The sequence below is a fragment of the Hyaena hyaena genome, unplaced genomic scaffold (assembly GCF_003009895.1).
Source record: "Hyaena hyaena isolate Hyena2069 unplaced genomic scaffold, ASM300989v1 scaffold_119, whole genome shotgun sequence".
Classification (NCBI taxonomy): Eukaryota; Metazoa; Chordata; class Mammalia; order Carnivora; family Hyaenidae; genus Hyaena; species Hyaena hyaena.
In genome coordinates, this window is record NW_024080750.1 from 1,966,826 (window position 1) to 1,987,535 (window position 20,710).

General features: G+C 58.5%; 1 protein-coding gene across 2 annotated transcripts in view; it reads left to right on the top strand.

Annotated features, from left to right (window-relative positions):
• The window catches only part of BMP7 (bone morphogenetic protein 7), a 92,069-nt gene that overhangs the window by 35,064 nt on the left and 36,295 nt on the right, over positions 1–20,710 (top strand). The window lies entirely within an intron of this gene.

Below are 20,710 nucleotides of genomic sequence, written 5' to 3' on the forward strand. Positions count from 1 at the left end.
GGCCAGAGGACTTCTGTCATCTTTTATCATCGCCCGATGCTGGTCCTCAGTAACTAATGGAGGGATTAATAGCTTCATGGGGAAAAGGGGCCTGTCACCACACTAGGGATCTAGGCACCGTCACCACCTTCTCAGGCACCTCCATGTCAGGGGTCGTCTTAAATACTAAGAAAACCAAACTTTTCTTTCTTGGGCGTTTCCACTGGTTTGCATGTGTAGCCTCATTCCGAGCGCACAGTAACCCCCTGAGGCGGTGACTCATCTGTGACTTGGGGAGAATTAAGAGCTGGGAGCACAGGGTGTGCCATTTGCCTCCCTCGCCCAGAGAGAAAGTGGCCAAATTAGGACTTGAGCCTGGGGCATAAAAAAAGTTTCTTTTCAAGATACATGTTTCAATAGGTAAGACACGCTGACGTCATAAAATTCAAAAGAAGCAAGAGCCACGATCAATCGATCGTGAACGTTGAAGCTGCCTCCCAGCTCTGAGCCCCAGGGGCCCTTCCCTCAGGCGCCCCCGGCTCAGTGCCCTGAGCTTCCTCGAGCCCGCAGATAGGTGCGCGCGTGCGCGTGCGCGCGTGTCTTTGCAGATGTTACCATGTTCTCCCTCCTGCACCTGCTTTCGCCGCGTCACAGCGAGCCTGGGCGGTCCCGGGGGCGTGGACACAGAAGTCCTTTTTCTCGTCGCCACCGCGTACTTCCCATCGCGTGGGCTGTGCAGGGAGCGATTTAGCCAATCCCCTGCACACGCGTAGTGGGTTCTCTCCGTTCCTGTGTTACAGGCGGACGGCACATTATTTTCAGGGACACGTTATTTCACGCTCGTGCATGTCTTAGAAACAGACTTGTGCGGTCCGAGGGCACACGCATTGGCAACTGAGAGATTTCGCTGGCGGCCGTCCTCGGAGGTCATGTCCGTTTAGACCAGCAACGCAGGAGACAAGGGCTGTTTCCCACGCGCTCGGGGCGCCGTCTCTTAGCCAGCTGTTCGGGCCTCGTCGGTCTGATGGGCGATAAGTGGTATCTCAGTGTGGACTTAATTTTCACTTTAGAGCCCCCACCTGGACGCAGTGCCCTACACACCGTCTGGAGGGGACGGTACCGGAAGGGACGTGGTGTGTGCTGTGGGAGAGGTGGCACCGGTCCTGGCAGTCGCTCCGAATCTTACTGTAGACACCCAGGTGCCCCGGCCCCCAGACTCCCAGGAAGGAGCATGCAGTTCATTCCCGGCGGTGTGACATGTGTTTGCTCTGAACTCTCACTGATTCCCCCCGGGACTCTTGAACAAAAACAGATGTTTGACTTTTCTCGCAGTGGCTGATTAGTGGCTGATTAGCTGGAGGCGAGGCAGGTACCCAGAGGCTATAGGTCGATAGAGCTCCATCTGCCCGGCTGGTGCAGAAACCCCGAGTGAGCCCCGCCCCTCCCCAGCCGGGCTCGCTCCCCGGCCCCGCCCCGCTCTGCTCCCTCTCCAGCCCCGCCCTTCCCCGGCCCTGCCCCGCCCCGCTCTGCTCCCTTTCCAGCCCCGCCCCCGCCCCCAGCCCCGCCCTTCCCCGGCCCCGCCCCGCTATGCTCCCTTCCCAGCCCCGCCCCCGCCCCAGCCCCGCCCCAGCCCCAGCCCCGCCCCCGCCCCAGCCCCGCCCCCGCCCCAGCCCCGCCCTTCCCCGGCCCCGCCCCGCTCTGCTCCCTTCCCAGCCCCGCCCCCTCCCCAGCTCTCCTGGCCGGCTCCCCACACCTGCCTCAGGAATCTCCAGCAACAGGCTTAACCTCTGGAATGTGGCTGCTCTGAGCGGGTCTGGCTGAGCACATCTGCAAGGGTTGGCTGCTGTCACCTGTGCGTCTCTTTCTCCGAGTCCCCGTGCAGGAACGCGGTGGCCCTCCCTGGCCGCTGGTCCCCGGGATTCTGGCTGGGATGCTGCTGCTTCTCGTGAGCAGGAACTTGCTCCAGGACCGCCAGCCCGCACCCTCTGGGCGTGAGGGGTGTCGTCACCCGCTGGTCCCTGCACTGGCGGGGGTCGGGGGAGATGCTGGAGCCTGAGACCAGCAAGCCCAGCCTGACAGGCCCGGGACCTCCTTTGTGGACGTCCGGGGCCACTGCATCTGGACAGAGACGTGTGAGCTCAGCGATTTGTCTCTCCCGCAACCTCGAGCACCCACACCCCAGGTGCCGGCCTCAGAACCGGCCGTGGGATGAGCGAGCTGAGGTCATGAGGGCAGGGGTGAAAGGGTGGCTGAGGCGTGAGCTAGCTTTCCCGGCCGGCCTAACAAAGCCCTGTGAAGACAGAAATGTGCTCTCTCCCAGTGCCAGAGGCTAGACGTCTGAAGTCAAGGCAGGGCTGTGCTCCCTCTGAAACCTTTCCGGTGGGGGGGTGTCCCTCCTGCCTCTGCAGCTTCCGGGGGCAGCTGTTCACTGTCGGTGCCCTTGGCCTCCAGCTGCTTCTGTTCACTCTGCTCTGTTGCCACATGGCTCTGCGTCTTTACATGACACAGTGTGTGTCTCTCTCTTGTAAGGAGACCAGTCATCTCAAATTAGGGGCCCGCCTTGCTCCGGTGTGACCCCATCTTACTTCACTGAGGGTCTGCAAAGGCTCTCTTTCCGTATAAGGTCACACTCATAGGCACCAGGGGGAGGACTTGAGCATATCTTTCGAGGAGCTACAGTCCACCCCATGACGGGGTGGAGAAGATGGGCAGGAAACCAGGAAGCAAATGAACAGGCCGACTGGCCTGATAAAGTGACTGAGTGGTCGCTGATGGCCTTGCTGAGCTGGGGATGCTTGAATGACAGGAGGATCTGGCCACGGGGAGTGGGACAGAGCAGAGAGGGTGTCTCGGGGGAACTGCAAAGGCCATGGTCCTGGGCGGGGGACAAGCGCGGGTCATAGGGAGACAGAGGGACGTGGTGATGCCCCAGCGTGAGCCCCTAGTCCTTGCTTAATGACACGAGCCCCGGCCTCCCCAAGCAGCTGGCTCCCCTTTCTGCCTGCCTCAACCTGCTGGCACCGTGGGCACCTGTCCCATCCTGGATTGAGGCTGCTGCCTCCTCGACCCCGTCTTGGCTCCGTGGAGTGGCTTCAGGGCCGCAGGGGAGGGGAGAAGGCCCAGAGTCGCTGTGGTCGGATGAGGGAGGGGCAGGACGGCCTGCGGGTCCCTGCAGGTGGCGGGGGGGGGGGCATGACACCCTCATGACGTCATTGGTCATCCCCGATGAGCAGCTTGGCCACAGGCGATTTCTGAGGCTGTGAGCCTGGCTTTGGGTCCCTGACTCTGGGGGCGCTTGGCTTGCTGGGAGACCAAATCCCTTGTCAGATGTTTGAGTACCTGCTGTGTGCCGTGCACCAGTGGAAGTAACCAGACCCACGTCCCTGCCCTCTGGGAGCTCACTTTCGAGCAGAGGAGATGAATGGCAGGTGCGAGTTACAATATAGGAGGGGAGTGTAGAGGGGCAGGCATGGGGAGGCGGGGGGGGGGGGGGGGGGGGGCACTGCTGTCCTTAGATTTCTAAATTTCCTTTCTGTCCCTGAGAGGAGGCAAGGTCTTCATTCTCCAGAAGTTAAAAGGTTAAAAAAAAAATTTTTTTTTTAAATTTATATCTTTTTCTGGGTGGGTTGTTTTATTTTTTAATACAGAAGCAAAACGATTCTGTTGTATAATTTCCCAGGTAGGATAGCCTGGTTATTAAGAGTGTGGGTCCAGTTACCAATACTATATACCAGTAACCCTTGGAGCCTCAGTTTTCTCCTCTATACAATGGGGATACTAATTGCATCTACCTCCCAGGGTTGTGGTGAGGATAAAGTAGGCTAACATACTTATTTAGAACATAGTAAGTGCTTGGGGCGCCTGGGTGGCTGTCGGTTAAGCGTCTGACTTTCGCTTAGGTTATGATCTCGTGGTTTGTGGGTTCAAGCCCCGCGTTGGGCTCTGTGCTGACTGCCAGCTCAGAGCCTGGAGCCTGTTTCGGTCTGTGACTCCCTCTCTCTCTGACCCTACCCTGCTCACGCTGTCTCTCTCTCTCTCTCCTAGAAATAAATAAAAATAAAAAATAAAAAAAAAGAACATAGTAAGTGCTCAATAAAGGTTCACTGTTTTGAGTATCGTCACTACTGCCTCCATCAGCAAACACCACCACCACCACCATCATCACCCTCATCAGGATCCCCAGCGTCATCCCCACCCCCATCCCCACCCTCCTCACCACCATCACCATCATCACCGGGACTGCAGAGACCCTCAGAGATCTCTCAGCTCCAGGTTTTGGCTGCCCCACTGCTTCCCCCGATCTCTGCTGACTCTCTTAACTTTGCTGTCTCTGATGGCGATGAGGGCCTGAGCTTGGGTGGAGGTGGGGCCCCTGTTTGCGTGTCCCCAGCTCTGGGGAATGGGGCCAGGGACACGTGCCTTCTTCAAGATCTGATCCCCAGAGGAGCCCAGGGGCCGCCCCTGCCACCCCGCTGTGTGGCCACCTGCTCCCTGCGCTGAGGGACCCGGGGCCTTGCCGCCGCCAGCCGCCCAGCTGCGCGGGGCTGTGACGTTTGGCCTTCTGGCGAGCCTCTGCCCGAGCTCCAGGAAAGCTCCAGGGTGCCGGGGATTAGCCGGCTTCAGGTCACCTCAGCCTCTCTCTCACCCTGTGGCAGCCACCTTCCACCAAGTCCTCTTGATCTCTCGGAATCCAGATAAAATTCCGATAACGAGCCGAGCTGGAGGCTTTCCACAGGCCCCGGGCCCTGCTTGCAGCCTGGTCCCCGGACAGCTGGAGAGGCCTCCCAGCCGCCCTTGGTGGCCTTCGGGAACGAGACAGGGCTGAGGGGCAGGTCTAAGGATGGGCCTTGGCTCCAGTGGCCTTGCCTGGGGAGTTGGGGGGCCAAGGGATCAGAGCCTTCCCTCCTCCTCTGAACCCCAAGCCTCGGGCTGGACCTGCTGGGACCCAGCTCTCCCTCGGGCTGGACTCGCTTCCGTCCCCGTTGGTGTTTGTGTGAAGGTCGCACCAGTTAACCAGTTTCATTCCTGAAAACCGGACTGGGCATTTTCCATGCTCACCCCTCCCCTCCCCTTCCCGCAGAGCCCTTCCCCCCCTCCCGGTGCGGCCTCACCTGTGCAGGGCACAGGTACTCTGTGAGACACACCCTTGGGGGGCCACAGGCCTGGCGGGGCGGCGGTACCTGCTCAAAGGGTGTCAGTCACTGCCAAGGTCTAGAGGATGTTGGCAGCCAGATGAAAAGTGTCCCTCGGTCCGTCGCAGGGACTTGGGGTGCCAGGAGAGTGACCTCACAGTGGTCTCCGGGGCCAAGGCTGGATCGGCCGCAGCCCGAGTCACCAGGGAAGAAGGAGCTGTCCCCGTGATGGGCTGGAGTGGGGGCCGAGGGGCTGTTCGCCGAGGCGGCGGGCGGGTGGGCGTGCGCCCCTGTGCAGACAGGTGGGGATCTTTACACCCTCCCCCCAGGCCTCGCCGGGGCCCCCCAGGGCTCCCAGCTCCTATTGAGGATGGGCGTCCTGTCCCCTCGGTGTGCCCTCATCCCTCCCAGAACTCTCAGACGTGCCACAGCTCTTACCCTTCCGTCTCGAGAAGCAAGCCCGGTAGCATTTTTGCCCTGAACAGTCCAGCGACAAAGCTCCGGGGATCAGGTGAAAATGCGGTCGAGTCTGCCTTGTGCGGGGGCAGGGGGAGGGGGCGCCTGAGCCCCTGCATCTCGGCCAGGCCCCCAGGGGATGCCCTGGTGATCTCCCTCCACGGGGGAAGCGCGGACAAGCGGCCCGTGTGCTGGGTGCAGCTCCTGGGAGAGCGCTGGCGGCCCCGGGGCCCAGGGCGCTGGACGCTTCCCCAGTCTCCCTCGTGTCAGAGGTTAAGGACTTGATGGCGAGACTCTGACTGTGATCGGAGCATGCCTGGGCGGAGGGACACGGTCACACAGAGCACATCCCCACCTGCGCTCTGGGCTTGTCATCGTCTGGTGCTTTCTGGATGGGACTATGTGCTGGGCGTTTTAGCTTCCTCGTGTGCCTCAGAGATGATCCTGGGAAAACTCCTTAATCCCCATTTTTCAGGTGTAAAGACTTCCTCAGAGAGAGGAGGTAACTCACCTGGAGTCACACAGCTAGAAAGTGGCAGAATTGGGACTTGAACTTGGGCCTCTGAGATCACAGGGCTCACATTCTCGGCCACGGCAGCACCGTGGTGCTTCTCGTGTGTACTCATTTCCTCACGTGGCTGTGAGTCCCGGGCTCTAGATCTCACCCCGGGCTGTGCGCGAGTCACCCTGGTGGGAAGGGAGGTTAACGGCTCCTGATACATCAGAGTCTCGAGGGCTGAGGCCAGGCATGTTTTTTTTTTTTTTTAATGTTTTATTTATTTCTAGGAGAGAGAGAGGGAGACAGCGTGAGCAGGGGAGGGTCAGAGAGAGAGGGAGTCACAGACTGAAACAGGCTCCAGGCTCTGAGCTGGCAGTCAGCGCAGAGCCCGACGCGGGGCCCGAACCCACAAACCGCGAGATCATGACCTAAGCGAAAGTCGGACGCTCAACCGACTAAGCCACCCAGGCGCCCCATCCTCCCCCCTCTTTCACGTCAAGGTCAGGTTAGCCGCTCCATGAGCCGCGCCCTCAGTGCTCCGGTCACCTCTACTGTAGCAGGACTATGCTGTGATTTTGGATGTGTCCCTGTACACCGAGCACTAGCCTGGCGCCAGAGACCTNAGACTGAAACAGGCTCCAGGCTCCGAGCTGGCAGTCAGCACAGAGCCCGATGCAGGGCCCGAACCCACGAACCGCGAGATCATGACCTAAGCGAAAGTCGGACGCTTAACCGACTAAGCCACCCAGGCGCCCCAAGGCTGAGCGTGTTTTTACAGTTTCCAGGCTTCCGGGCCGTGGGCAGGTGGCAAAGAGCTCCCATCTCCCTCGTCTGTGAGCCGTCTGTCCGCCTCAGACGGGGAACGGGACCGATTCCCTCTAGGACAGGCCTCCCTGGTCCCTTTTGCCTGGTCTTTCAGAAATGACCGGTTTTCTCCATAGGACTGAACCCAAGTGCCGTCCAGATCCTGACTGACAGTCTCAGCGGCACAGACAAGGGGCTGTGGCTGAGGGTGGGGAGCCCTTCAGACTCTGGCTCCAGAGGTTTCTGGAAGCTTCCGGAGCCTTTCTGCTGCTCCTCGAGGCCTACGTGCCTGGTTCCCCGTCTCCTGGCTTGCACCTCCTGCCACTACTCCTCAGCCCCAGGGCGTGAGCTCTGGTTTTGAGCTGCTTTCACGGAAGCTGCCGATTCAGCTCCCCAGCAGAATTTTCTGAGCGCAGGGAAGGAGCAGCTGGCCGCCTGTGGGTACCACCGGATGTACTGGAAGGTTCAGGGGAGAGCGTGCCTGGGGCAGACTGGTCAAGGACACCTTGGCAGGTCTCCTCGCTGCCTATCTCTGATCCCAGTCCTCTGATGCCTCTTGGTCTCCGTTGGGGTCCTCTTCAGTGTCCAGAGGGACCACTCGGGAAAAAGCCACTGGGCGGAGACGGCCGGCACCGCGTCAGCGCAGTTAGCGCCTTGGGCTTCCTGTCCTGCGGGCTGACGCTGGTGGGCTGTGGCGGTTTTTCTGATCTTTGAGCCTTTGTTTCCTTCTGCAATTCATCCCAAGCCTGGCTTTGTGGGGCGAACGTGGTTGGTGGGGAATCCACGGTGAGTTTGCGTTGGTCACATGCTTGCGACAGGTCAGGTCAGTGCTTCGCAAAGTGCCTGCATCCTCTCTTATTCCGCACGATGGCCTCGAAGTCCGTGCTCTCCCATTTTGTGGATGAGGTCACCGGGGCCCCGAGTGGTCACGTGATCCTCCCAAGGCTGCTTGCTAGAGGTGGAATTCAAAACCATGTAAGGAGTACAATTTGGGGGCTGGAGCCGCACCTCGAGACTTCTGATGGAATCGGGACTGATACTGACACTGACTGGCTCCCTTCCTGTTCCTTTGAGGATCTGAGGGACCCTGGATGAGTCCCTTCATCCATCTAATGGGGGTGCAGACTCCCATCCCCCTCCCCTCCCAGGGGCGCGAGGGCCGCGGAAAGTGCAGCGGAGTGACAAGTAGGGCTCCCAGGCAAGTGGAAGGCTCCAGCTGTCTTTCTGCGACAGGGCACAGGTGATCCCAGCAAGGGGCACTTGAGAGGCGCCTCCTAACCATCTGCCGCACTCTGATCGCTCCACATGGGCTTAACACTCGATTGCTAAGGTCAAGGTGAGCACGTGTCCCCATGAAGTGCTGCCTTCGGGAAAGGGCTGCTGCCTGTACACTGGCATCAGTTTGGTTGATGCCTTCCATTTCATCCACCCCTTCTTTTTTTTTTTTTAAGTTTATTTATTTTGAGAGAGAGAGGGTGGGGGGAGGGGCAGAAAGAGGGGAGGGGGAGAGAGAGAGAGAGAGAGAAAATCCCAAGCAGGTTCTGCACCGACATTGCAGAGCCTGACGCGGGGCTTGAACTCCCAAACCTTGGGACCATGAGCTGAGCCCTCCCCTTCTTGTGAACACCACTCTGAACTGAGAGAAGAGACGGCCCCCTTCTTGAACGGGGATGTCGAGGAGGCTGACCGCCGGGAGCACGTGCCGTGCCACAAGTATTCCTCCCCGTCATGGCCCGAGGGAGGTACCACCACCTCATCGCACAGACAGGGAGACTGAGGCACGCTACCAGGTGACGGAGTAGGAAAGGGAGCTTTGCCTCTTTCTTTACTCCCTTACGGGCTTCTTCCTTGGCTGGCAGATGCACGCTTCCCTTTTCCGACACGGCAATCCCAGGAGCTGGGTACTGGTGGGGAAATCGGATTTTCTGCATGAGGAAACTGAGGCAGAGAAGACAAAAAAACAGCTTATTCCGCATCCTCCGTAGTGAAGAGGGAAAGACGGGGGGGCTTTGGGGACACCTGGGTTCACCGCCCGTCCCACCGCTGGGAAGCTGTGTGAACTTGGGCGGGTCATGGACCTTGGCTGAGCCTCATGGGATCTGAGTGACTGCTGCAGAGACCCTGATGGTCGCCGAACAGCAGGGGCGGGGACAAGTGCCTCAGACGGCGGGGGTTTGCTTTACTTTGCCCGCCGTCGTGTTCTTTGCACCCGGAGCCTGGCACAGAGCAGGCACTCAGTAAAACCCGTGCGTACGAATGCATGAGAGAGCATCCGGCCTTCTCGGCCGTGGGCTTTTCGCATCCCCGACCCTGGCTGCCTCCCACCTCGAGGTACCCCGCACCTACGCAGTGCCCAGCAAGAAGACGCATGCCAACAGTTACCGGTGGGCTGAGCGAGCGCCCGTCGAGGAGCCCGAGGCCGGCCTCACACTCTCCCAGCCGCCTCCCTGCCTCGGACGGGTCCATCCCAGAGCGTTCTCTCTTCCAGAACTGAAACCTGAGAACGTCTTGTTTGCAATCTTTCTTTGGCATCTGAGCCCAATTTCCAAAAAGTGAAAATTGCCCGTAATTATAATACTTTTCGATCTTAGGGAAGTTTCCCTGTGATGATTATAATTATATTATTTAGAGCTGTGTGCCAGTGGGTACCCAGGGGTGGATTGGCTCTCATCTGCAGCTAGGGGAAATGTCAGTGGGTGCCACGGCCCTGGGTTTCCTGCACTGGAATGAATGTGGAGAGAATGGCCTTCGCATCGGGGGCCTGGCTGTATAACACGATCTGGCGCTTTAATTCCAAAAGCACTTCATACTTGGACCTCTGCTCGCCTATAGGAGCCTGTTTTTCCAAATGTATTAACATCTGTGTTTCATATCAGGGCCTGTAATTGCTTTAGCCTTTTTGGCAGAAGACAAAGAGAATTAATATTTTTCAATTTGGTCGTGAGCGGTCATCTGTAGCTGGGAAGGAAAGAGCCTGCTCAAATACTAACCCAGTGAGGAAGAGGAGCTGGGGGGGCGGGGGGCGGCGGGGAGACAGGCTTACCAGGAAGATCATGTTTTAAAGAAGTCAACCGCGCTGGTGGAAGTCCTCGGTGATTTCAAGTTCATGGCGGAAGTAGGCATCAGGCAAAGGCTCAAGGGTCTTCCAGACCCTGGTTCTTCCTTCCTTTGCCTTCTCACCAGCCTGTCCACACCATTTCCTTCTTTTCCGCTCACGATGCCCTTGGTTTTCCATCCTGCCACTCCGAGAACGGGGCAGGGAGCGGGGGGTAGGGGGAAGCACCCGCCAGCGCCAACCCTCCTCCCCTGCCGCCATCCGAGGCAGGCATTACTAATGCACCGCCCCACGCCCTCCTGCCCGATCGCCAGCACGGCTGCACCGAGTGGCCGAGTGAGTGGCCGCAGAGTGAGGCCTGTGGGCCCCTGGCCTCAGGTCTGGTTTCTGGAAGCTCACCCTGAGACGAGGATTATGGGTGGAAGTGGGTACTTAGAAAATGCTTCCAGCACGGGGAAGTGGGCGGGCAGAGGCCGCAGCCTGGCCCCCAGCGTCTCAGTGGGGACCGTGGCCCCTCCGCCTGCAGGGACTTCTGGAGACGGGCACGGAGCTCTGCGGTGGTGCGGCCTCCACGTCCGTCAGCAGGGGTGAAGGCTGAGTGTGGCACGCCTGACCTGCCGCGGACCCCACGGATCACCGAGCAAGCTGGGTGTCCTGGGCCCCCAGGGTGTGGAGCAGCCTCCCTGCCTCTACCCAGGAGAGGCCACCACCGTGTTTCAACAACCCAGAATATGTCCACACGTTGTCACCTGGCCCCTGACGGAGAAGCGCTGGAGTGGAGCGGGAGGAGGTCAGCGCTCCGCCCCCCTGCACCTCCACTCTGGATGCTGGTGGGGGAAGGGAGTGCTGGCGTGGGGGAGGGGAAGCTCACAGTGGCCGGCCGGCGGTGGAGACGAGGGAGGATCTGAGATGCTGGGGTGCTGGACAAGCCCCAGGGGGTGCCGCTGGCTCTGACCCACACTCCGAAAAGGAATTCCTTACCCTCCCTGCCTTCTGCCTACTTCCCTGTTCATCTTGCTTACCGCTGCTGCCTTTTAAAACACTGCTTAGCCCCTGCTGTGCACCTGCTCACGGCTTCTATCTCGCCCACGTGTGGGATGGTGGGGCCCAAACCCAGATGTCATCAGAACCAACTGGGAAAACAGGGGCGCCTGGGGGGCTCAGTCAGTTAAGCGTCCAGCTCTTGATTTTGGCTCAGGTCATGATCTCACTGCTTGTGGGTTCAAGCCCCGCGTCGGGCTCTGTGCTGACAGCTCGGAGCTTGGAGCTGCTTCGGGGCGTCAGTGTCTCCCTGTCTCTCTCTGCTTCTCCCCCGCTTGCACTCGGTTTCTCCTTAAAAAAAAAACAAATAAACACTTAAAAAGAAGTTTAAAAAGAGGAAAACAGATTACCATTTTTTTAAAGTTTATTTATTTATTTTTAGGGAGAGAGAGAGAGAGAGAGAGAGAGGTAGAGACAGAGGGACAGAAAATTCCAACGATGCGGCCCAGGGCTCAGTCCCACGACTGAGATCATGGCCTGAGCCGACTAGGGACCATGTCTTCATTTGTATTCTCTCTTTTTTTTAAATTTTGTTTTAGAGCTGTTTTAGGTTTACCGGAAAACTGAGGGGAAGGGACAGAAGTTTCCTCTCTGCCCCCTGGCCCCACATGTGTCCAGCCTCTCCCATTACCAACATCCCCAGGCAGAGAGGGACATTTGTTACAGAGGATGAAGCTATTTGGACACGTCCTAATCACCCCAAGTCTGCAGCTTACAGTAGGGGCCACTCATAGTGGTGCACATTCCCTGGGCTTGGATAAATGTATGACACGTGTCCACCATCAGAGTGGCATACTGCATATTTTCACTGCCCTAAAACTGCTCTGTGCCCCGCCTACTCATCCCTCCCCTCCCCCAATCCTTATTTTTATTGTGTTTATAATTTTGCCTTTTCCACAGCGTCCCGTATTTGGAACCGTAAAGGATGTAGGGATTGTTATTGAGAACAAGCTTTTAGGACTGGCCACATAATTTGTGAGACCTAACGCAAAACGAAAAGGTTCTAAGGATTTCAAGACCGTGAGGCAGGGCATTAAACCAGACACAGAGTCCTTCTATGTGTGGGACCCTGAGGGACGGCACAGGTCCCATGCCCGCAGCTGGCCCGGCGAGCTCTGGGTATGGATGTCTGTTCTTTATCTGTATGCATTTGGGCGCCACGCACCCATACCTTGAAATTCCGACACTTAGTCCGGGGACACGCCTTCCGAGGTCCAGCTCCAACCTCGTTTCCACGTGTGTTCTATACACAGACACACAACCGTCTTCTACTCTAGTTTAATTCTCACCCCTACACCCCCACCAGCTCTTTAAAAAATACAGTTAATTTTTATTACTAGATTTTTAAAAGAAGTTTTATTTATTTTCTTTTAAAGTTTATTTAAGTATTTTGAGGAGGGGGCTGGGGAGGGGCAGAGAGAGAAGGAGAGAGAAAGAATCCCAAGCAGGCTCCGAGCTGTCAGTGCAGAGCCCGACGGGGGCTCGATCCTGTGAACCGTGAGATCATGACCTGAGCCGGACTCAAGAGTCAGGTGCTTAATCTACTGAGCCCCCCAGGTGCCCTAGAAGGTTGAGACGTACAGGAAAATTGAGCAGACAGGACAGAGAATCCCCATGCTCCCTGTTCCCAGCTTCTCCACTAACATCTGGTGCATTTGTTGTAAAAGTGAACCCACGTTGCTATGTCATTGTTAGGAACTGAGGTCAATAATTTGTCCAGATGCTCTGTCTTCCCCTAGTGTCTTTCTTCCATTGCGGGCTCCCATCCAGGACACCCCCCCTCCCCCTCCCCCTCCCCCATGACTCTTCGTGGTCATGTCCCCTTAGGCCTCTCTTCCTATGCCTTAGACTTTGCTTGTTTCTGGTGACCTTGCTCAGCAACCAGTTTTCGACAGTGTTGGTGTGAACCCCTCTCACCCCGCTGCTCATGTCTCATACCCACTACTTTATTATTAGTTTTTAATCTGACTCTTTGTGTATTGTTTTTTTTTCTGTATTTTATTATTTTTTGTAAGTTTACTTACTTAAGTAATGTCTATACCCAGTGTAGGGTTCAGCTCATGACCCCGAGAGGGAGAGCTGCACACTCTCCCTGAGCCGGACAGGTGGCCCCACAACCCTACTTACCTTATTGTTTTTAATGTTTGTTTATTTTTGAGAGAGAGAGAGAGTGCTCACAAGTTGGGGGAGGGGCAGAGAGAGCAAGAGGGACAGAGGATCTGAAGTAGGCTCTGTGCTGAGAGCGGTGACCTGACACGGGGCTCAAACTCACAAATCGTGAGATCATGACCTGAGCCCAAGTTAGGTGCTCAGTTGACTGAGCCACCCAGATGCCCCAACCCTACCTACTTTATTTATTTTTTAAATGTTTATTTGTTTAAGTTATTTTTTTTTTAATGTTGATTTATTTTTGAGAGAGAGAAAGTAAGCATGAGCGGGAGAGGGGCCGAGAGAGTGGGAGACACAGAATCCGAAGCAGGGTCCGGGCTCCGAGCTGTCAGCACAGAGCCTGACGTGGGGCTTGAACCCATGAACCATGAGATTGTGACTGGAGCTGAAGTCAGATGCTTAACCGACTGAGCCACCCAGGCACCCCAGCCCTACCTGCTTTAACAGCCAGCTCAAATCCACCCCTGCCTTTTGAACCTGGACATGTGGGGGTCAAGATCACTAGGTCCTCAGCCTGGAGGGGCTTTCAGTGACCATCCCTCCAGAGCCTGGCATAGAGCAAATGGTTTTGCTTCTTGAGTGAAGACTAGATTTGCAAGTCTTTTAAAGAATAGGATCTTTTCCCTTCTGACTCTTCTTCCGGGCCTAATGAAGGAATCTTTAAAAATGATACTTAGGCCCAAAAGCAGACTTCTTTTTGCCCCTTGATGTTGTGGGTTTAGGGATTTGTATTCAACCTTTGGCTCCGGGATTGGGCCCACAGGTGGGGGAGGAGGAGGAGGAAAGGAGGGTCGTTTGTGAGTCAGGCGAGACTAAGAGTTGGAATCGGGAGCCTCCGAAGAAACCCGTTGTCAAGGGAAAGGATGTGGGGAGTCTCCTGGGGAAGCTTTAGCCGGCAGAGCCCCGCTGTGGATCCTTTACAAACATCAGGGGGCATCTCTGGACCCTGAATTCCTAGGAGAAGCTGTGAGGTGAGGGGGCTGCCGCCTTCACCTTCGTCACTGTCATCTGTCACGGTCATGGGAGGCTTGGGGGGGCGTCGCTGCCCTGAGTCTTGGATGCACTCTCTCTTCCAGCCCATGGTGGCCGCGTCGGGGGACGACACCCGCCATGTTGGTCTGCCAGCTGTGGCTGCGGACGGAGCCTCCGTCCCTCCTTGGTGAGGTGGCCGCAGACCCGGGTGCGTCTACTCCGCGCTGGCCTCTCCCGCCCCAGCGTCTTCTCTGACCCCGGGAATGTTTGCAGCCCACGGAGGAGCCAAGGCCCTGGGAGCAGCCCTGTTGCTGGTGGTCGGGGATAAACGGTAGATGAATTCCCCCGCCTCCTGTCACCATGGGGAGCGCCACACGGAGCTGCGTTCGCGCCGTGTCCCCGGGGGCCCGGTGCGTGCGAGCCCCAGATGCACATAGCATCCTGTTGGGGCTTTTTTCCATCCCCACCTCACTTTCTGCCTCAGCTCCGGGTGGTTCCTGGGATCACCTCTCACGCTACTTGCAGTGAAGTCCTTGACTCAGGATCTGCCTTTGGGGGCGGGGGGGACGGTCCCTGAAATACGGCGGAAGATGTGACGGTGTCCATGCGGCACCATGTCCCTGTTACTAAGAGCGAGCTGTTTCCGCAGCCTTCCCTCCGGCCTCCACTCCTGCAGCTAAGGCTCCACGGTCAGGGTGGAGTCCAAGACCCCCTCCGCTCTGCTCTGATCTGGACGTTGTTTTCGAAAACCTTGCCTGGGGTCCCCGCGTCGCCTCTCTCTGCCTGCAAGCCCGGCTCTCGAGTTCACCTCTCTGTTGTCTGGCCCTTCAGTCTCTTCACTTTTCCCCCTCTGGGTTTGGAATCTCAAAACAGCCTGTGGTTCTTTAAAAAAAAAAAAAAAAAAAAAAAAAGGCAGGAAAGATGACCCAGCATGAAAACGGTGTTTGCGTCGGTTTGTTTACTCCCTGCGTGTGCGTGAAAGAGGCAGAACTGACCTCGTGCTATTTTGGTCTGGAGCCGGGGGCTGGAGGAAGTGGGGCAGCCCTGGAAAGTCCCAGAAGATGAGCCTCCCGGCCGTGGTGTCTCGCCCGGCCGCCTCCACGAGGCCAGGTGCATGCGGCCGGCTCCAGGAGGGTTTCCAGAGCCGCCCCCACGCCCCGCGGTGCTCCCCGAAAGGCCTGGTTTCTCTGGGGGGCCTCCTGGCTCCCCACAGAGGTGCCCCCGGGCCCCGAAGTCCCCAGCACGGCTCCCCTCTCATCGTTTGGTGATTGGATGGCTCGTTCCTGGGTGAACGGAATGACAGGGCTCCCAGTTTCCGGAAACTCGGGGGCCCAAACCCTGGAGGCTTGAGCAAAGCGGGACAAGAGTCAAGTCCAAAAGTAAATTTGCAGTTGGCTTTCTTCCCAGCCGCGGCTTCCTGTCCGTCTGGGTCCCCCTGGCGCTCCCCGGACACTTACAGATAAAGGAGCCGGTGTGGACGGGGAAAAGGATGGAGACACGGAGGCGGGAAAGCCCAGACCACTGGGCAGTGTCCCGCCGGGGGTCTGCTCGGCTGATCTGGAACCCCCCTCACTTCCAGTTACACAGGCAGGCTTGGAGGGTGGGCTGGGCAGTGCGTGGGGCTGATCAATGGGCTTGATCAGGCAGCCTGGGTTCCCAGCGGGCACCGGGGTCGGGGTGGGGGCCAGTGGGCTGAGGTCCCAGAATTGGGGGTGAATCCATTGCTGGAAGCACTTGGGTCATTTGAGAAAACCACGACTTTTCCTCTTTAAAAAAATTTTTTTAAGTTTATTCATTTTGAGAGAGAGAGAGAGAAAAAAAAGGAGAGGAAAAGAGAGAGAGAGAGAGAGAGAGAGAGAGAATCCCAAGCAGGCTCTGCACAGTCAACACAGAGCCCAATGTGGGGCTCAAACCCATGAAACATGAGATCATGACCTAAGCCGAAACCAAGAGTCCAACGCTTAACCGACTGAGCCCCCAAGGCTCCCTCACTTTCCCCGTTTTAGTAACACAGATAACAGAAAGCGATCCCAGAAACGCCCCTGGGCTGGTAAGAGGACCCTAAGGATACTAGCACATTTGCTCAACATAAATTGGAGACCTACTGCGTGCTGCGCTGTGTGCTAGGTGCTGGGGCTAAACCAGCCCTCGGCAAAGCAGGACTATTTCTTGTGGACTTAGGGGCTTGAGGTCTGGTTGGGGAAACGTGGAAAACCCAAGGAGCCGTGCAGACGGACTTAAACAGCAGCCCGAGTGCTGGGAAAGGAGAGGCTCCGAGGGCGTCAGAAACACGTCTCTGGCTTCCCTGAGCCTCAGCCTCCGCCTGTGGGAAGGAGAGAGCAGCGCCCACCTGTCGGTGGGAACCAGCAGACCCCTTGGGTGTGGCAGAGCCAGGCCCGTTCTAAGATCGTTGCCCCTTGAGTGAGGGTCAGAACTTGGTGTGAGCTCCGTGCTTTGGGCTGGGGCAGCTTAAATCCGGGTCGAGGATGGGGATGGGGATGAGGTCTGCTCCAACCTGGAGCCATGAGCCTTGGATGCTGGCTTAGCATCATGACTGTCATTCTATTTAATCCATTTTTGGAACAAGTATCAGAGTTAGCCCCACTTTATAAATAAAATAACATGAAAGACAGAAGTCGGCCTGCCCAGGGGCCTCCCCTGGGATTTTACTCTAACTTTCCTTGGACCCAAAGCCTTGTGTTGTGACGCCTGCATCCCTCCCAGCCCAAAGTGTGGCCCAGGGAATAGCCTGGGGCCTGCTTCTTCACAAAGTGGATCCTGGGCTCCACTGAGACCTCCTGATTGTTTTCTCCTGGTTGCTGCATCCCTGAGAGGGAGAACCTTCTATTTTTAGCTGTCCTCATCTACCTCCTGCCCCCGTGACCCGTGTGCACACACACATTTGAGAGACTCTATCACACACCAAGGCCAGAGTAGACGTTTCTTTGCAGCAGGACTTCTCAGAGCCTTTAAAGAGCTAATACACATGAACTTCTTAAGAAGCAATGGTCTTGTGGTGCATTCCACCCTCATTTGAGAGCCTTTTGATTTTTTGACCCTCTCATTTTTCTCGCTTGGGTATTCTATTAATGGAGGCAGTTTCTGAGACCTTGGTAAACTCCAAATCCTTCCTTTTACATATGGGGAAACCGAGGCCCAGCCCTTGATGCCCGCTGACTGGCTTCCTGACTGTTAACCACATGGGCTCCCTGGACTGCTGGCAGGAGTGTTGTTGACCCTTCTGAGAATGCCCCGGCGAGGGGCGGGGGAGGGGAGACGGGAGAGAGACCGACAGACAGACGGACAGATGTTCCCGCGGTGGGGAAACCGTGGGCTGGCAGCTCGTGGGAGGAGGCTATCGTGCTTCTGTGTGTATTTTTCCACCTTCCTCCCAAGTGACTTAATTTTAGCCTTCCTGGACGTGCGTGTCGTCTTCAAGAAGGTATGCTTTAAAAAAGCCTCTCTGACTTCATCTTCCCGTCCCAGGGATGCCAGGGAGCGTTCGGGGGACTTGGTGGAAAGGCAGGGCATTCCCTGAAGCCCAGGTGTGGTGCCGGGGCCCGCCTGGGGCGCTGGAGGGGGCACTCCCGGCGGCACCGCGCCCGGCTTCCTCCCTGGGCCCTTTGATCTCCTCCCCTGCAGGGCACTGTGCCGTCCAGGTGCGCTGCAGGCTTCCCAGCCTGACTCATCCTTTGCAACAACACGCCTGCTCTCCCTCCGTGACTGTCAGCCCGGGAGGGCTGGGGCGGGGGGAGGGGCGGGGGGGCGGGGGGGGTTTGGGCCGGGTCTGGGCCGGGTCGCGCGTTCCTGCTCTGTCTTCTGGGGCGTGTCCTCAAGGCTCGGCAGCACTTAGTGCTGAGTTTGAAAGCCACTAAGCCCTACCTTGTTCCAAAGAGCTGCAGGGTGGGTGGGGGTGAGGGTCAGAGCAGGGGTGAGGGAGAGGAGTCTGCCAGTGACCCCTCTCAGGGACGCCACCCCCTGCTGGAAACATCCCAGCTTCCCAGTTCTCTTCGGACCAGAACCTGCCTGAGGCCGGAGGCTCCCCTCGCCTCTCTGCTGTTGCCTTGCAGGCTCTGTTCCCTCAGCTGGAATGCCCTTCCCTGCGCGTCCCTCTGACCTGCCTCGGGAGACACCTGAGTGCTTCCCCCTCTGTGGCCCCAGGGGACTCCTTCCTCTCCTTCAGGCCAACTGGTCGGGGCTCAGCTGCCGTCGCCGTGGGCTGCGCTCCGCCTCCGCGGCCCCAGCTCTGTCTCCGGCCGCGGACAGAGTGGGGGTTGGAGGGAAACTGCTTCGTTCCTGCGGCTGCTGGACACGAACTTAGCGGCTGGAAGCAGCACCCAGCATGGGTCTCCCGGAGCTGGCGTGAAGGGGCCCCAGGGCCGTGCTCCTTCCAGAGGCTCCGAGGGAAAACCCTCGGCCTTTCCGGCGTCAGGTGCCGCCCACCCCCCACCCCGTTCCTTGGCTCGTGGGCTCCGGCCATCAGCTGCGTCCCTGCCACCCTGCGTCTGCCCTCACGCCTCCGGCCCGGGTTGGCGCGTCGCCCGCTTGGGCGCCTCCCGTGATGGCCCGGGACCCCCTGCGCCGCCCAGACCCCTCTCCCAGCTCCGCTCCTTAACTTTGCCGCATCTGCAGAGCCCCTGCCTGGACGGGTCCCAGGTTCTGGGGACGAGGATGTGGACTTCCAGGGGCGGGGGCGGGGGTGACTGCCCACCCCGCAGCCTCAAGTTCATTCCTCTTTGATGGGGTCGCTTGGCACCGCGCCAGCCACACTCGCCTGGACTGTCTCCACGCCCAGTGACCCTTGGGAGGATTCCTGGCTGGGGGTCCCGACGGGAGGGGAGGGCTTCCTGTCACTTTCTGTCTGGGGTGTGCTGCTCGCTGGGCTGAAGACGCTTTTGTTGTTGTTGTTTTTAAATGTTTATTTATTTTTGAGAGAGAGAGAGGGGGAGAGAGAGAGAATCTGAAGCAGCTCCAGGCTCTGAGCTGTCAGCACAGAGCCCGACGCGGGGCTTGAACCCATGAGCCGCAGTCGGACGCTTAACCGACTGAGCCACCCAGGTGCCCCGGAAACCCTTCACCTATAAATTGGGGTCACGACTGTGAACCCCGTTGTGGGAAGAAGGATTAGGTGAATGTCACTCAACCTTGGTGGCACAGCAGCTGCCCGGACCTCAGTGTGGGGGTGCAGAGGCCCCCAGCCGCCAGGCAGGGGAGACCCCGGATGCCTCCAGATGTGGCCCTTCTGAACCCCAACCGCGTGTGCTCCCCGAAGGCGGTGGGGTGTGTTCCTGAGGGACCGCACGGGGACAGCCAAGCCGGGTCTCTGGCTGCAATAGAAGAGTGGTTTCCACACCACAGCCCACACTGAGGCCCGGAGCTACCCCCACGTGGCCACGCAGCGTCTGGGCTTCGGCGCCGAACATGAAAGCGGGGGGGGGGGGGTGGCGTTGGGCGGGAGATTTCCAAGTCCCCAGGCCGCCGGGACCCACTGGCCGGAGGTGGAAGGAGGCACGGTCCCCACAGTGTTGCAGGACAGAGACCAAGGGCAGGGGGAGGGAAGCTGGGTTCTGAGACGGAGACGGACTCGCCAATGCCAAGGCCACAGGCCCTGCGGGGATCTGTCTCCTGCGGGGGGGTGGGGGGGGCAGGGGGCTCAAGCCGGCCGTTCTGCCAGGGCCACGGGCCCTATTCTGCGGCGCTGCATTTACGTGGAGCGCCGACCTGTCTGAGCCCCTGGTCCCGGCGTGGCCCCCCCACGTCCCACAGGGGATCCGCGCTGCTCTGGGAGGTGGGCGGTGGGAGGCCCTGCAGAGCACAGTCTCTGAATAGTTCCTAAGGAGCCAGAGGGCAGAAAAAAAGGACTTTCCGCCTTCCCACGTTGGATTAAAAATACCCACTTTTCCAGCGTGGTGGAACTTTCCAGGGCAGGTGGGCCGTGAGGCGCTGGAAACCGGCTGTCGCCGAGGCGTGCGGCTCTCCTGCGGGTTGGATTCGGGCTGGCTCTCGGGGCGTCCCGGGAGAGGAGGAGCCGGAGGCCACACACGCTGTTCCCAGGCTGGTGGTTAAATATTAACACCCGTCCGTGCCACGAAGCCGGGGTCACTGGCGGTTCAGGCCTCGCGGGGAGCAGGGCTGCGGGGACTCCTGGGGTTCAGGAGGGAGAGGTTGACCTTCTCCGTCTTCCTGCTGCCGCTTTCATGGGAAGCGGCGGGAGACAGTGAAGACCGGCCTCCTTTGCATCCCAGCTCGGCTGCGCCTCCGTGAGCTTGGAGGCGTGGGCACCTTGTCCACACCCACGAGAGGGGCCCCGAGAGCCAGGCCAGCCGCCTCGCCCCGGTTCCTCATGCGGATCAGGCCGAGCGTGGAAATACGTTGCCCCACACGGATCTGGCTTCCTTCAGAAACGGAACGTGCCAGGGGCGCCTGGGTGGCTCGGTTGGTAAGCGTCTGAGTCTTGGTTTTGGCTCAGGTCGTGATCTCTTGGGTCGTGGGTTCGAGCCCCGCGGCGGCCTCTGCACCGGCAGTGTGGAGCCTGCTTGGGATTCTTTCCCTCGTTCTCCGCCCCTCCACCCCAATAAAAAAGTAAACCTAAAAAGGTGTGTA